Source organism: Salminus brasiliensis, chromosome 5 (genome assembly GCF_030463535.1).
Source record: "Salminus brasiliensis chromosome 5, fSalBra1.hap2, whole genome shotgun sequence".
Classification (NCBI taxonomy): domain Eukaryota; kingdom Metazoa; phylum Chordata; class Actinopteri; order Characiformes; family Bryconidae; genus Salminus; species Salminus brasiliensis.
In genome coordinates this window covers 8,298,148-8,313,359 of record NC_132882.1, presented here as the reverse complement: position 1 = coordinate 8,313,359, position 15,212 = coordinate 8,298,148, and the positions used below count along the sequence as shown (strand labels likewise).

Genomic DNA, 15,212 nt, shown 5'->3' with positions numbered 1-15,212 from the left:
TGAGCTGAACTGAACTGAACTGAACTGTACTCAACTAAACTAAACTGAACTGAACTGAACTGAATTAAACTAAAGTGTACTCAACTAAACTAAACTAAACTGAACTGAACTGAACTGAACTGAACTGAACTGAACTGAACTGAACTGAACTGGACTGAATTGAACTGAAGTGTACTGAACTGAACTGAACTGAATTGAACTGAAGTGTACTGAACTGAACTGAACTGAACTGAACTAAAGTGAACTGAACTGAACTGAACTAAATGAAACTGAACTGAACTGAACTGAACTGAACTAAATGAAACTGAACTAAACTGAACTGAACTGAACTGAACTAAATGAAACTGAACTAAACTGAACTGAATGAACTTGAACTAAACTGAACTAAACTGAACTGAACTGAACTGAACTGAACTAAATGAAACTGAACTAGACTCAACTGATCTGAATTGAACTAAATGAAACTGAACTAAATGAAACTGAACTGAACTGGACTGAACTGAACTGAATTGAACGGAATTAAATTGAACTAAACTGAACTGAATTTAACTGAACTGAACTGAACTGAATTAAACTGAACTGAACTGAATTAAACTGAATGAAACTGTACTGTATTGATCTGAACTGAACTGAATGGGACAAAATGGAACAAAATGGAACTGAAGTGTACTCAACTAAACTAAACTGAACTGAATTGAACTGAATTGAACTGAACTAAACTAAATGAAACTGTACTAAATGAAACTGAACTGAACTGAACTCAATGAAACTGAACTAAACTGAATTGAACTGAACTAAATTGTACTTTATTGAACTGAACTGAACTGAATATCTACATTATCGCCCCTGAAGCATGACTGACCATAACAGCAAACACATTCAAGCGAACAGTAATATAAAATATTCCGACTCATTTGAACATATTAGTCTCATAGCAGCTCCTGAAGAGTTAGTATGCACTGAAGTCCGGGGATTCAGAGGGTTAAAGACATTCTGGACACATGCATGTTTGATGTGTGTTATCTGAAGTGTGTGGAGGGGTTATGATTGTGAATTCACGCCCAGACAGATATCCCTATATGCATGACTGGAGCTGCGCCGTATCAGCACGCATCAGACTGTCCTTGAGCTGCGACATTTAGGTCTTTAGAAGAGATGAATCATATTAAAGCATTTGATGTGATTTATGTTCTCTGTTTTTCTGGGGTTGGAGAAAAAGCTGGTTATGGCTGAATGTGATGAATGCAGGTTGTGCAATCTTCTTTCTTGGATGGATCCTGGACAGTTCACTGGAAATGATTACAGCTTTAACTGTTGAAAAACACTTAATAGGAAATTGGTGTTGAGTTTCACATGCAGATTTCCCAGCAGCATCACACGCTGTGTCTGCTTTAGCTAATTTCACTCTAAATGTCAGTTCTGGCAGCAAGCTTTGCTGTATTCAGACTAACAATTGTGGATCTGGAGACTAATGCAGTGACCCACATTCATTCTTCAAGTGCTGTTTAATTCACACTTCACATAGTGTAAAGCAGCAATTTCATAACAAACCATTCAAACACATCCACCCGGACGCCCATGTGTTTACTGATGCCAGTGAGCCACTGCTTGAGAAAAAAGCCCTTTCTAATCAGAGATGACCCTTTTCTGACTTTCAGAAAGGCAGTTTGGGTTGAGTTTCAGATGGGCTCATTTTCGAATTTGAGAAAGACTTTAGAGGGACTGTTTTTTCATACAGGGCCTTTTTGAGTTTGAGGCCATTTTTGTAGGTTTGAGAGGCATATTTTAGAGTTTTAGAAATGCTTTGTGATTTGATTTGAATTTCATATATATATATCACTTATGGAATTTGAAATAGGTTCTCTTGGAGTTTCAGAAAGGCCTTTTTAGAGTTAAAAAAGAACATTTTGAGTTTAAAAAAAGGCACATTTGTGGGTTTGAGAAATTTTTGCATTTCATATATGACCCTTTTGAGTCTAAGAGGCATTTTTTCGAGTTTGATAAAAGCCCTCTTTGGAATTTGAAGAAAGCCCTTTTTAATTTGAGAAATTCAATGAGTTTCATATATTACCTTTTTGAGTTAGACAAAGGCACCTTTGGAATTTGAAAAAGGCCCTTTTTAGAGAAGTCTTTTTAGAATTAAGCAAAGGCCCTTCTAAAGTTTAAGAAAGGCACATTTGTGGGTTAGAGAAAGGCCCTTCTAAAGTTTAAGAAAGGCACATTTGTGGGTTTGAGCAAGGTGCTTTTTAGTTTTAAAGGGGCAATTCTGAGTTTCATATAAGAACTTTTTGAGTTAGAGGTTTGACAAAGGAATATTTAAAAATTTGATAAAGACCCCTTTTGGGTTTGAAAATGGTACTTTGTGGAGTTTGAAGAAGGCCCTTTTTAATTTGAAAATTTTTTTTTAGGTTAAAACCACTTTTATATTATTATTTGGTTTCATATATGACCTTTTTAAGTCTGAGAGGCATATTTTAGAGTTTAAGAAAGGCCCATATTGAGTTGGAGAAAGCCACTTATGAAGTTTGAGAAAGGCGCTTTATGAGTCTGAGAAGCATGATTTGAGTTTGAGAAAGGCCCTTTTTGAGTAAAAGAAAGAAAATCATCTGAAAACCTATTCTGTAACATATCAAACATGAGCAAATCGTAATAATTTTGCTACTCAAAGGGAAGGTTGCCCAGTCTGTCTTTGGACATTGTCTCTTAGAAACAGAAAATCAGTTATCTCAATAATTGGCTGAGAATAGTTTGCTGAATTCCTCATAGTTCATTGTGTACTACACCCAGTTCTCTCATTACAGCGGGAGGGAAAATAATATTTTAAAGCAATTTGTAGAATCTTCTGTGTCCTTATATAAAATACAAATGAACACAGGCTCTTGGTTGGAAGAAAAAATATTAATGAACTCCTCAGAGTAATTTCTCATTCAGAGTGATCTCAGAGAAGATCTTTGATCTTTTTAATTTTGATCTTGTATTATGGCTAATTTCAGTGTTCAGACATCTACAGCACTGAAAGGCCTTTGGTGTTGCGCTGGTTCCATTAAAGCCGATTCTGACGCTTTCTTCTGAAAGATTTGAACTGCAGGACGGCAGCGACTCACACATTCTTTTCCTTCTAAAAGTGCTAATGTTGTTTAACTCTGAGGGTTAGTGCAGTTATTACGTGATTCATTTGAGGTAGGTTTTTATTTGACTTACATTTACATTTATTTGATTATGTGTTGACGGAATCTGCACTTCTGTTGCAGACAAATTCGACAGTTGCAAGGAAAAACTTCCTCAGATCGGGAGTAAAAAACTTTGAGAGGAACCAAGTCTCAAATGGGGGAACCCATCCTTCTCTGGTTAGCACCAGATAGCAGGACAAAGACAGAACAAGGCAGATCAAAAATAAGAGCTGTAATGTGACATTAAGCCATGAATGATGAAAACAGTCATATGCAGTGAGGCGAGGATGAATCAATGTGAGGCTCCAGAGCAGGACAGCATCTCAGCAGGCTGCAGGGTAGTGGAGAGCAGGTCTGGTAGTACTTGGACAGAACAGAGATCATGTTTCTCCGTCATTGATGGCTTAACAGTTTGTGGGTCCCCCTTGTGCTATCAAAACAACTCTGATCAGAGGCATAGACTCCACAAGACACCAAGATGTGAGCAGCAGATCCTTTAAGACCAGCAAGTTGTGAGGTGGGGCCTCCATTGATCATGTCAGTGAACCTTGAGGTACTGACCACTGCACACCAGGAACACACCGCAGGACCTGTCTGATGTCTTGGAGATGTTCTGACCCAGTTGTCTAGCATCACAATTTGTTTCTATTCAAAGTGTCTCCAATTCTTAGGCTTACCCATTTTTCCAGCCTTCAAGAACTGACTGTTCACTTGCTGCCTAATACATCCACCCCTTGAGAAGAGCCACTGTAGATGAAGGTAATCAATACTATGAATTCTACCAGCCAGTTTTAATGTTATGGCTGATTGTATTACTGATAACTCCCACTCCCACAGCCTGCATTTCTACAGCTTCAAGAGAGAAATAAATCATACAGAAATGAAAACATGCTTGTGTTGCCTTCTAAGAGTTTGTGGCATAGAGCCAAAGCTTGTATTACCTAGAGCTGAACTCTACATGCATGCCAGTCTGACAACTTTTATTATTGTGGATGAAGTCCATTCCCACGAATGGAGCCAGCGGGGTCACATTCCAGCAGGAGGAAACTGTAGTGTTCTCGTTTCCGGAGCACGAAGGGTTACTCGTGCTGAAGTCAGATGCTCCGCTGTGGTTGGCCAGTGCGGGGGAAACCTCGGAGGACGAGTGGTCCTTTCCCATACAAGCTTCAGCCAATGAAAACAGCAGAGAGTGATGCGTTCCCATCAGCCCTACACTGTCTAATGGGGCAACTGGGTGTCTACAGGAAAGCGTAAGTAAACAGTGGGGCCGGCTCTGAGGAGCACGGGGGCTGCCACGCTCAGTGTAGGGTAGGTTACATAAAACATTTATCTGGCACTGAATACAATTGACACGGCTGGAAATGTAATCTTTATATTACGTAAATCCTTAAAACCAAAGGGTCTGTATGTGGACCCAGTGTCCCATTGTTACTTACAGTTGTAATTCTTGCATTAAGAAGCAAACTTAAAGATATTAAATGTATTGTTTTATATATTCACATCAATGGGAGTGTGGGTCCACATACAGACCAACTCCATATTAATACCAATGTAGTTAGAATGACATGTCATTAAAGCTCCTGTAGGTGTAATGGTGTAGGTGTCCCAATACTTTTGTCCGTATGGTGTACCTGAAACTTTAAAACACATTGATTTCATAACCCCCAAAGCTCTTACATAACTACGTCGTCTTGGCTCATTTTATTTAGGACTATGACTTTTGGACTATGAGAGCTTTCACTTGTGGGCGGGGTTTATGTAAATTTTGGTATGTAAATAAAATAAGACAAGACTATTACATAAGAGTTTTGAAGTTCATGAAATTGATGTGTTTTAAAGTTTTGTTTTGCTTAAGTGTGAGACAATACGTACACTATATGGACAAAAGTATTGGGACGCCTACACCATTGCATTGCATCCCATTCTAAATCCATAGGCATTAATAAGATGCTGGTCCTCCTTTGCTCTAAGCTCTAACAGCAGCAGGTCTGGAGCTCTGCTTAGTTATTGAGTCAGCAGAGCGTTGGAGACTGTTCTGCACTATGCTCTGAGCTCAGCACTCGGCCCTGACCCCGCTCGGTAACTTTACGTGGTCTGACAGACACTCGGTGGCTGAGCTGCTCTCTGTGGTTCCTCCTAAACGCTTCCACTGTTCAATAATAACTCCACTCACAGCTGATGGAGGAAGATCTAGGAGGGAGTAAATTTCACCAGCTGACTGGTTGTTGTTGGTGCAGCGGTGTCTCCTATTACATACAGAACCACGCTGGAGTTCAGTGAGCTCTTCAGAACCTCCCATTCTTTCACTTCCAATGTGTGGAAAGGTAGACTGCATGGCTAGGGGCTTGATTTTATACACCTGTGACAATGAGACTGAATGAAACACCTGAATTCAGTGATTAAAAAGTGTGTCCCAATACGTCTCTTCACCACTATGTACTGAACTGGTCCACTACTACCCAACACAATTCACAACATAGGACTGGAATGTGCGGTGATAAGAGTTTCCCATTCCGATGTGGAAATTGACCTTACGCTTCATGTTCAACACTTCATCTCCCTGTTATCTAATCTCTGTTTACAGAACACCACCATAGAGGAAAGGGACAATATGGGACACATTCCCAAGCCAGGGGGGGAAGGACGATTCTAAGGATTCTGTGACTGACAAGGGCCCTAAAAAATGCATTAATTGAGTATTTTGGCAGAATTGTCAGAGTTGTGAGGCCAAGTGTATTATTTTTTCATGGGGCCCAAATACCCTGGCAGGGTCCCTGACTGGGTGACCATAGGAAAGTGGAAAGGCCAGTCCTGGGGAGTATGGAGGTTCATGTATTACAGGAATATGGTGTAATCTGTCACTCGTAGTTCAGTGAAATTCCTTTAACAGTGCAGATGCGAACCTTTCAGTCAGTACCACAGTAATCTTATTATTTTTTCATATTTGCATTATAAGTTATAATAATGCCTACAGTTTCTGCACCATGAAAAGAAAATCCCACCTTTTTCCTCCTTTTTATTCATCATATTCTTGTGTTTTCTCATCACAACAAATGGAAAGTGCAGATTCAAGCATGTCAGTTCAGAAAGTACATTTAATGTAAATGTCATTTTCTACACTGTAAATGTTACCAATTATAGGGTTTAATTAACGCAAGGAGAGCAATGCAATGTGCATGGAGGGGATGCTTCAGTAGGAAGTGCATTAGCCACACAGTACTTCTCCAGCCATATAGTCTCTATGATTGAACCCAATGGCTTCTCTCAGCTCACCCTAAACCACCCGCTTGCATTTCTCTCAGCCATTAAAAGCACATTAAAACGCGCTCAGGAAGTGGAGAACTGCACTTGCATCCACACAGATTCCAGACGAGAGCCGTGTGCTTTTGTAGATTTGCTTTCGCTCTTCTCCCTGGGAGGCTCAGAACTTGACGAGCGTGGAGGTGCGCCGAGCTGAGCACTTGCATAATGACAAAAAACGAAACAGCCCCAGACAGGAACACGTGGATTTCATTAAAGCTGGCCAGACTCCTGGGCTGCTTGATGCTGCAGCACAAAGGCTAATCCCCAGTTTGAGACTGCTTCTGCTTTAGAGGGGGATGGAGTAAAGGCCGAAGTGCTAGCTGTAAAAAACAGGACTTTAAATTGCTTGTCTTAATAGGATAAAGGAAAAAAAAAATATTGAATTGCATCGTAAACTATATCAAATGATTTTATAGTTCTTAGTGAAAGTTGACCTCACTATATAAGCTATGTTGGTAAAATATATAAATTGTGTTTGAACACTAGTTGAGGCCAGGCCAACTACTTTGCACATGCTCATTTTGATTCCATAGTTGAACAGAGTCTACAGAGCAGTTCTGCGGGGGGTTCGTCCACCTGCTGTTGGATTTGATCATTTCTCTAAGTTTGATTTTTCTCAACAAATACCTGGAACTGAGTCAGCTGAGCTTCAGTTTCAGTAATATACAGCAGGTTTGGGTGTGCAATACAACCTATTAGAGTAAAACTCACACCCATCCCACTGGCTCCTGGCACCAGCTATTTGGGCTTGTCACCCCACCTCTCACTCTCCATTGGTGTGTAGTCGTTCCCCACAGGCTAAATTCTCTTGGGTATACATGTAAATCTTGCATAATGGTTGACAGCTTGGCCTAAGTGTTGTAGGCTATGGGAACAAGTTTCTTTTTCTTCATCTCCCTGTTATCTAATCTCTGTTTACAGAACACCACCATAGAGGAAAGGGACAATATGGGACACAAGCCTGTTCCTGGAGTGCCCTAGCCTGCACATTTTATCGAATTCCTGATCCAGTGATTCAGCTGAATTACACTGAATGGTCTGTTGGGGCAACTGGATCTGTAAGGGGGGGGGGGGAGGACGATTCTAAGGATTCTGTGACTAAAAGGGCCCTAAAAATGCATTAATTGAGTATTTTGGCACAATTGAGTTGTGAGGCCAAGTGTATTATTTTTTCATGGGGCCCTAACTGGGTGACCCTCTCACTCTCCATTGGTGTGTAGTCATTCCCCACAGGCTAAATTCTCTTGAGTACACATGTAAATCTTGCATAATGGTTGACAGCTTGGCCTTAGTGTTGTAGGCTATGGGAGCAAGTTTCTTTTTCTGTTATGCTCATGCTTGCTAATTTCTAAGCTGGTCACTCTTGCATTACCACAAGATAATGTCACTTTTTGGCAGATATTAGTTAATATTATTCAGTTAAGGAATAAAAGAATAGGAAATGATTTAAAATGACAATCATTAAATTAATGTAACACTAAATATTATGGTGGACTGGCTAGATGTATTTGATTCATATAAAATATTCATTAACACAATTTCAAATTTTCAGTGGGTCTTAAATTCTAGTGTTGTCAGCAGAACATACAAAAACGTTTCATAGAACATTGTGAATATTATGAGATAAACGATTTAGAATTAGTAGTATTTGAAACTTAATATTTGAAGTTTATAAATGTGAAACATAATTGATCAAAAGATTATTAGTTGGCACAACTGTCTGTAATTTTTTGTTAAGTGCAGTAAGTTGCCATAAAATTCATTTTTACAGTGTAGCTGTAGCCCTGGCTCAGACAGTTTTCCCTTTAGCTCAAATGTAGTTGATCTGATATCTATATTGAACGATTGACTGAGGTCAGTTTTGTAAAGGTTGACCATATTTTGTTTGGTTTTTCTGAGGGGCTTCAAGTAGGCCTAAGTTGTTGGTCTGTGCCAGTGTGTGAGTTCAATAATCATGCAACTCATTTACCAAGACTAATAATTAGCCTTAATATTTGATAATCATCTCCTTTCAGCTCAAAGTTTTACTTTACACCTTTTACATCACGTCACATTACATTGTGCCATGTAAAAAATACATAGATGAATGGGATATCCTTTTCATGGGGTCCAAATGCCCTGGCAGGGCCCCTGACTAGGTGACCCGAGGAAAGTGTAATAACGGCAAGACCAGTCTTCTATAGAGGTCTCATGTATTACAGAGGCATGGTGTAATCTGTTACTCGTAGTTCTGTGAAATAAGTGGAGTAATTCCTTTAACAGTGCAGATTCTAACCTCTCGATTAATATCATGGTAATTTATATTTTTTATTAAATGTTTTTAGCATTATTGTCATGTCTACAGGTTCAGCACCTTGGAAAGAAAATCCAACTGTTTTCACAACACAATATATGGAAAGGGTCAAAAATGCAGATGTAAAATAAATAAATAAATAAATAAATAAATAAATGAATGAATTAATTAAAGTCAGATTAACAACAAAACAAATATTCATGTACATTTGCATTCAAGGTATTTTAGGCTTGGTCCAATAACCTGTGGTGGGATCAATGGCTGCATGTAGATGCCGGTACATGAGGACCAATAGTGGCAGTCAGAAGGCGGGACTTAAAACGGGACAGCAGAAGCAAAGTCAGATGCAAAATCACAGAGATTTTACACAATTTAGAAATCCAGACCTCTGAAAACAGTAGGCATGTCCTTGAAGAAGAGGACATCTGGCCACCCTAGTTTTGCATGCTAATGAAGCTAAAAGGTGTTTGATGCAGCTACCAAGCCATGGAAGCTTGTGCTCCACCGAATAGCATTGTGCAAACTGCATGTCTAAATCATCACCCAGTCACTGAGACTCGGGTTAAGTGAAGCTGTTAATTAATCTCACTAATTAATCTCACTCATTGTTCATTATATCAGCTCCACTTACCATACAGGAGCACTCTGAAGCTCTATAACTCCAGACTGTATCCATCTGTTTCTCTGCATACTTTGTTATTAGCCTCCTTTCAGCCTGTTCTTCAAGGGTCAGGACCCCACAGGACTGACCACCACAGAGCAGGGAGTATTGAGTAGAGGGTCATTCTCAGCACTGCAGTGACATACACTGACATGGTGGTGGGGAGTGTGTTAGTAGTGTGTCGTAGTGCAAAACCAATGAAGCTAACTTAAGACATCAAGCATGTCTTGGCTGATCGGCTGCATTTGGCGTGAGGGGACGATTGTAAAAGTTGAGTTCTGGCTGACCTGTGCTATAAGGAGTTCAGAAAGTCAGCGCTGAAGTGTGTCTGAAGGCCGATCAAGAACATTTGCTTTGAGGAACTGCTGTAAAACAGAGCGCAGGCGTTCTTTAAGAAGGCTGACGAGCAGGACGGACATTATGAGCTTTAGAAAATGTGAGTTGTCGGCTGTCGTGCCTCTAAGGAAGCATTACGTGCGTTATGTTAGAGACCGTGACCTGCCTTTGAGGCTCACTGTGCAGTTATTTTGACCAGTGGAAGCAGGCAAGCAAGAGAGAAGGAAAATTCACATTGTGTGTGTGTGTGAGTGTGTGCGAGTATGTGAATTGCGTGATCACAAGGCAGTGGCGTATCCTGCTATTGGCTTCCTGCTGTAACACAAACAGGACGTGCTGTACTTTCTAGGAGAGACATGGAGTCAGTGACTCATATCCACACACCATGGAGGGATATCCCTACTCCCTCCCTCAAACACGTACCCAGACACACACACACACACACACACACACGTTTGTTTTCATACTGTGGAGGACTTGGGGGTTATACAAATGTACTATGTAAAGTATAGTAAAAGTATGCAGACAGTGCTTCTATTTAGGGAATTCAGCTTCTTAAATGTACATCCATTTTAATGCAGGACTTCAGTTGCACACACAGCTTGTATAATCTCCATTGTAAAGCACTGGCAACAGAATGGGACACATTGGAGCAGCTGGACATAATCTTAGGTCACCATGCCTAATGCCAATCGTCAGTTTGCCGGGGGGTTAAATCCTGCCAGCTTTGGGCTGTAGAGCAGTGGAACTGTGTTCTCTGCAGTGATTGCGCTCACTAATGCTTTTGTGACTGAATGCGATCAAATCCCCACAGCAATGGTGCAACATGGTGGATAGCTTTCCCAGAGGATTAAAAGCTGTTAGTGCAGCAACATACTTATACAGTCTGTATATGCATACAACAGTGTATTTCCAATGTTTTTTCTTAAAGTTCTATATAGTATACAGTATATATAGTATATAGTATAACTATATATATATATATATATATATATATATATATATATATATATACGCACACACAGTTATATAACTGTAAACAACATATATTTTTTGCATGTACAGACTATATATATATATATATATATATATATATATATATATATATACAACATACATAGATAGATAGATAGATAGATAGATAGATAGATAGACAGGCAGACAGATAGGCAGATAGATCTAGAAAGTACATTTTGTTATGATACTGTATGAAAATGAGCACAGACTTACATACACACACAAGCTAACCCAACCCACCCAACCCAGCCATTCCCTAATGATTCATTCCAAAGGCATGGAACCCCCTTGTGCGTAGGTGTGTACATGCATGTGTGTGTGAATGAATGATTGAGTGTATGTTTGTTCTAGAGCATGCTTTTTCAAGTGTCTTCCTTAAAAATACTTGCACAAGATTGAGTGATGGTGGAATGTGTGTGTGTGTGTGTTAGTGTGTGTGTGTGTGTGTGTGTGTGTAAAAGAGAGAGCGTGCTTTTGTGCTGTCAGCCATGGCCCTTGCATGCTTTGTGGTTGTGTTTGCATAAATGAGTGCACCTAAAAATTCTCAATAAAGTTTTTTTTTTTTTTGCCATCCTCTGCTGTTCTGTCTGAGGCTCTGCAGCTCCCGAAGGCCAGTATTAAGTTATCAAATGGATATGACCATTATGTTAAAGGCTGCGTACTGTGCCAACATTTTTAACATATGCCGCTTCCTGGAAGAGCTGATAAATGGCCCGGGCACCATTTTTTCAAGGCTATTAACTTGAGTGCTTTTTTATTCTGTCTCATTACTTTTTAAACAGCCATAGGAAGTCATGGGGAGGGTTTCTTAAAAATCCAAACGCTTCGCGAAGCAATTTAAATAAGCAATTTGTAACTTTCAACAAAGGTGAATTAATATTAAAAAAAGTGTGGGGTTCGATCTGGGTCATGCAGTGGAAAAACTGTGATGCAGGGAATTTGCTTGATTCACATGTGTTACATCAACACAGATTCGCCCTTACGTTTAAATTGACCTGCTTTTGAAATGGTTCATACATTTAAATCACATCTAAAATGTATTCAATATATATATATATATATATATATATATATATATATATATATATATTTTACATATTTCAATATATATAATGTACATATAATGTACCCCGTTACTCCAAGCTTGGCGTGCAGCTATCTGCACTATGAAACTTTGGTGAAGCGAGCAGGAAAACAGTTTGTGGGAATTGTGCTTGTTTTAGCCAAATATTACGAGGCATTTGCCTCTGAAAATGTTTGTAAATAAAGTTTCGTCATGCTGTAAAGTACAGAGCCAGTCAAAAGTTTGGACACACCTGGTTGAATGTGTGCGTATTATCATCTTAAGAAAATTTGATCTGAATGCTAGGATGACCATAGTTTTGTTTTTTTCTAAAAAAGAGGCCGCTGGGGACACAAGGGTATTCACCGTAGTCAAGATGTCGTGGCTGGGGAGCTGAAATGTTGAGCTGAAAGGAGATGATTTGGTCTAATAGACCATTAAGGCTATTTACTGGTATGAATATACATTAACAGACTGTAGCTGGAGGGTTTGAGAGGTATTTCCGCCCTCACACATACACACACACACACTGCCACGGTCCTACAAATTAGGCCTACTGGAAAATCCCCCAGCCACAACATCCTAACTTCGGTGGATCCCCGTATGTCTCCAGCGTTCTGTTTTCTGAAAAGAAGAATACGGTCACCCTGGCATTCAAGCAGGTGAGTCTAAACTTTAGACTGAAATAAATGTGACAGTTGCTGAATTTACTGTGATAAATAACATTCCTAATTCAACACCTTTTACCCCTCTAGCAAAAACACATGAGGCACGCTTGTACGAGGCAATACACAGGGTGGTAACAACTGACATCCAGATATACCCATCATGCTTAGGATTTACTCACACTTTAGACACTCAGTGTCAGCCATGCTACAGCTTAGACTGTTAAGGTCCTTGCTTAAGGGCCCCAACTGTGACAGTTTACTGAACCTGGGCATCAAACCTACAACCTTGTGATCAATAACCCAGGTCCTTTATGCTATGACCAGAGTTCTCAGAGTGTATCAGTGACCACACGTTACATAAGGTTAAATAAGACTGGGAAGTGTCACTGAGGCCCGTGCATGTGTGTGTGTGTGTGTGTGTGTGTGTGTGTGTGTGTGTGTGTGTGTGTGTGAAAGAGAATGATAGAGAGAGCAAATAGTTCCTGTGTACAGTTCCTCACTTCGAGTCAAGGCCACTGCCACTCACTCACCACCATAACCATGGTGATAAAACACACACACACACACACACACACACACACACACATATATATACACACACACCCTGCAAAAGAAATGGGAAGCCCCCTTTCAATTTCTCTCTGATTCTCTCTCTCTCTCTTTCTTTACACTCTCTCTCTCCCTCATTGTCTCTTTGTCTCTCACTCGTTCTTTCTCTCGTTCTATCTCAGCCGCTCTAATTCGCTCATCTTCTCCCTTAATTGAAAATGAACAGCATGCAGGGGTGAGGTGGCTGTTGCCCACTGTCTAAATCTAAAACCTGTGTATGAACATTTATACAGTACTAAAGTGGAAACCACCTCCCTTCTACTACATTCTGCTACCCTTCAATGTGTCCGGTACACTCTAAGAGGTTCTGCTCTCAAATTTGGTGAGATATGATACTCTGTTTATAACCTGTGTGGAAAACCATCCAGAATAAGATTTCCAGCAATTAAAGCTAGAGGGTATAGCAGGTATGCGGTGATGCCATGTTCCCACTGAAGCTATTGGCACAGTGGCTAATACCAGGAATGGCTATCGAGGGATGAGTTGGGGAGTTGGGATAAGCCGTGGTGGTGATCAGTGCAATCAAATCTTCACAGCAATGCTCCCAAATATAGTTGAAAGTAGAAATCTTCCCTAGACAGTCGAGACAGTTACTCCAACAAAAGCAGGATAAACTCTTCTTTTAATACCCCTGATTTCAGAATGTGCAGATGTCCCAATACTTTTGTCAACATAGTGTATCTGTTCTGCCTTGCATGCATTAGTTTATGTTTGGGTTTCTTTGGGTTTTAGGAATCATCCTGCAAGAATTCCACATGCAGGGCTTCTGTTGGATGCTTGTCACATCTTGTGTATCTGTACTACCATACCTCTCTCCCTCTCTCTCTCTCACACACACACACAAGCTGGCACTCAGAGGCCTCTTTTGGAGGCTCTTTAGCTGGAGCTGGAGGGATTAGATTGAAGTGAAATATTCTGAATGTTTCATGAAGAATGAATCTGCCAGTCTGAGCTGAGACGGCTCGGTTGGATGTGAAATTACCGACTCTCTCGCTAATCTTCCCTCTGAATGCAGCGGCCTCAAACACGGCAGCCTAATGTTTGATCACGGAAATGTCCTAAAAGCTCATTAATAGCTCATAAGACTCATTAATGAGAGCACACTTTCATCAGTCGTCCTCGCGCTGTCGTCTCTTTTCTTACTCATGAAGGAGTGACAGATGAGCGCTGATGTGAAGGTATATGGTGACGGTGATGTGACTGATGATTTGGATGTTATTAAAAAAAGCTTTTGTGAAAATGAAATTGTGTGTTTTTTTCTTTGTCCTCAGAAGCAGTCCAGCAGATTGACAAGGTTTGAGGTAAGTGTGTGATGGTTCAGTCATGCTAAGTGCTAACAGCTAACTGCTAATCACTTGTTCTCTGCATCCTAGCTCCAGTAGAAAAGTCGTACATTTATCATCTGTATATTGTAAACAGTGGTAACTCAGCAAGTAAGACAGAGTCATAAAGTTGGGACACGATATAGGCAAAAGTATTGGGACACCTGCCCTGCACTTTTCTTCTAAAATCAGGGAGTTTATCCTGCTTTAGTTGGAGTAACTGCTTCTACTGTCCTGGAAAGACATATTCCTACTAGACTTTAGAGCACTGCTGTGAGGATTTGATTGCATTCAGTAACAAAAGCATTAGTGAGGGAAGGATGTTGGGTGATCAGCACCTCATCTCATCCCAAAAGTATTGGATGGAGCACAGTTCCTCCACTGCTCCACAGCTCCATGCTGGGGGGCTTTATACCCCTCAAGCCCATGTCTGGCATTAGGCAGCATGGTGCCAATAGGTTTCAATATGTTCAAATATCTTCTGCAGATAGTCCTATTCTATTGGCAATGCTTCTCTAGAAGGACTAGACAAGCTGTGTGTGTGTGTGTGTGTGTGCGTGTGTGTGTGTGCATTTACGCATCTGTGTCAGCAATCAGGTGCACCGTAAGCAGCAGAATGCATTCATTAGAAGGGGTGTCCACAGACTTTTGGACACGTAGTGTATATAATGGAAAAGTACAGCACAGTATGGAAAGTGAAGCTTCCATAGCTAAATATAAAAACAGATGTCACTAGTTAGTGAGTCACCCTTTACACCTTTCTTACAGTT

At 40.3% G+C, this 15,212-nt stretch overlaps 1 long non-coding RNA gene across 1 annotated transcript in view; it reads left to right on the top strand.

Moving 5' to 3' along the window:
* The first annotated feature begins 4,347 nt into the window (after positions 1-4,347).
* LOC140555861 (uncharacterized) overlaps positions 4,348-15,212 on the top strand; it is a 22,638-nt gene continuing 11,773 nt past the window's right edge. Inside the window, exons 1-2 of the long non-coding RNA XR_011979688.1 lie at positions 4,348-4,420; positions 14,392-14,421. This is a non-coding gene — a long non-coding RNA (uncharacterized lncRNA). The remainder of the gene's footprint in view (positions 4,421-14,391; positions 14,422-15,212) is intronic.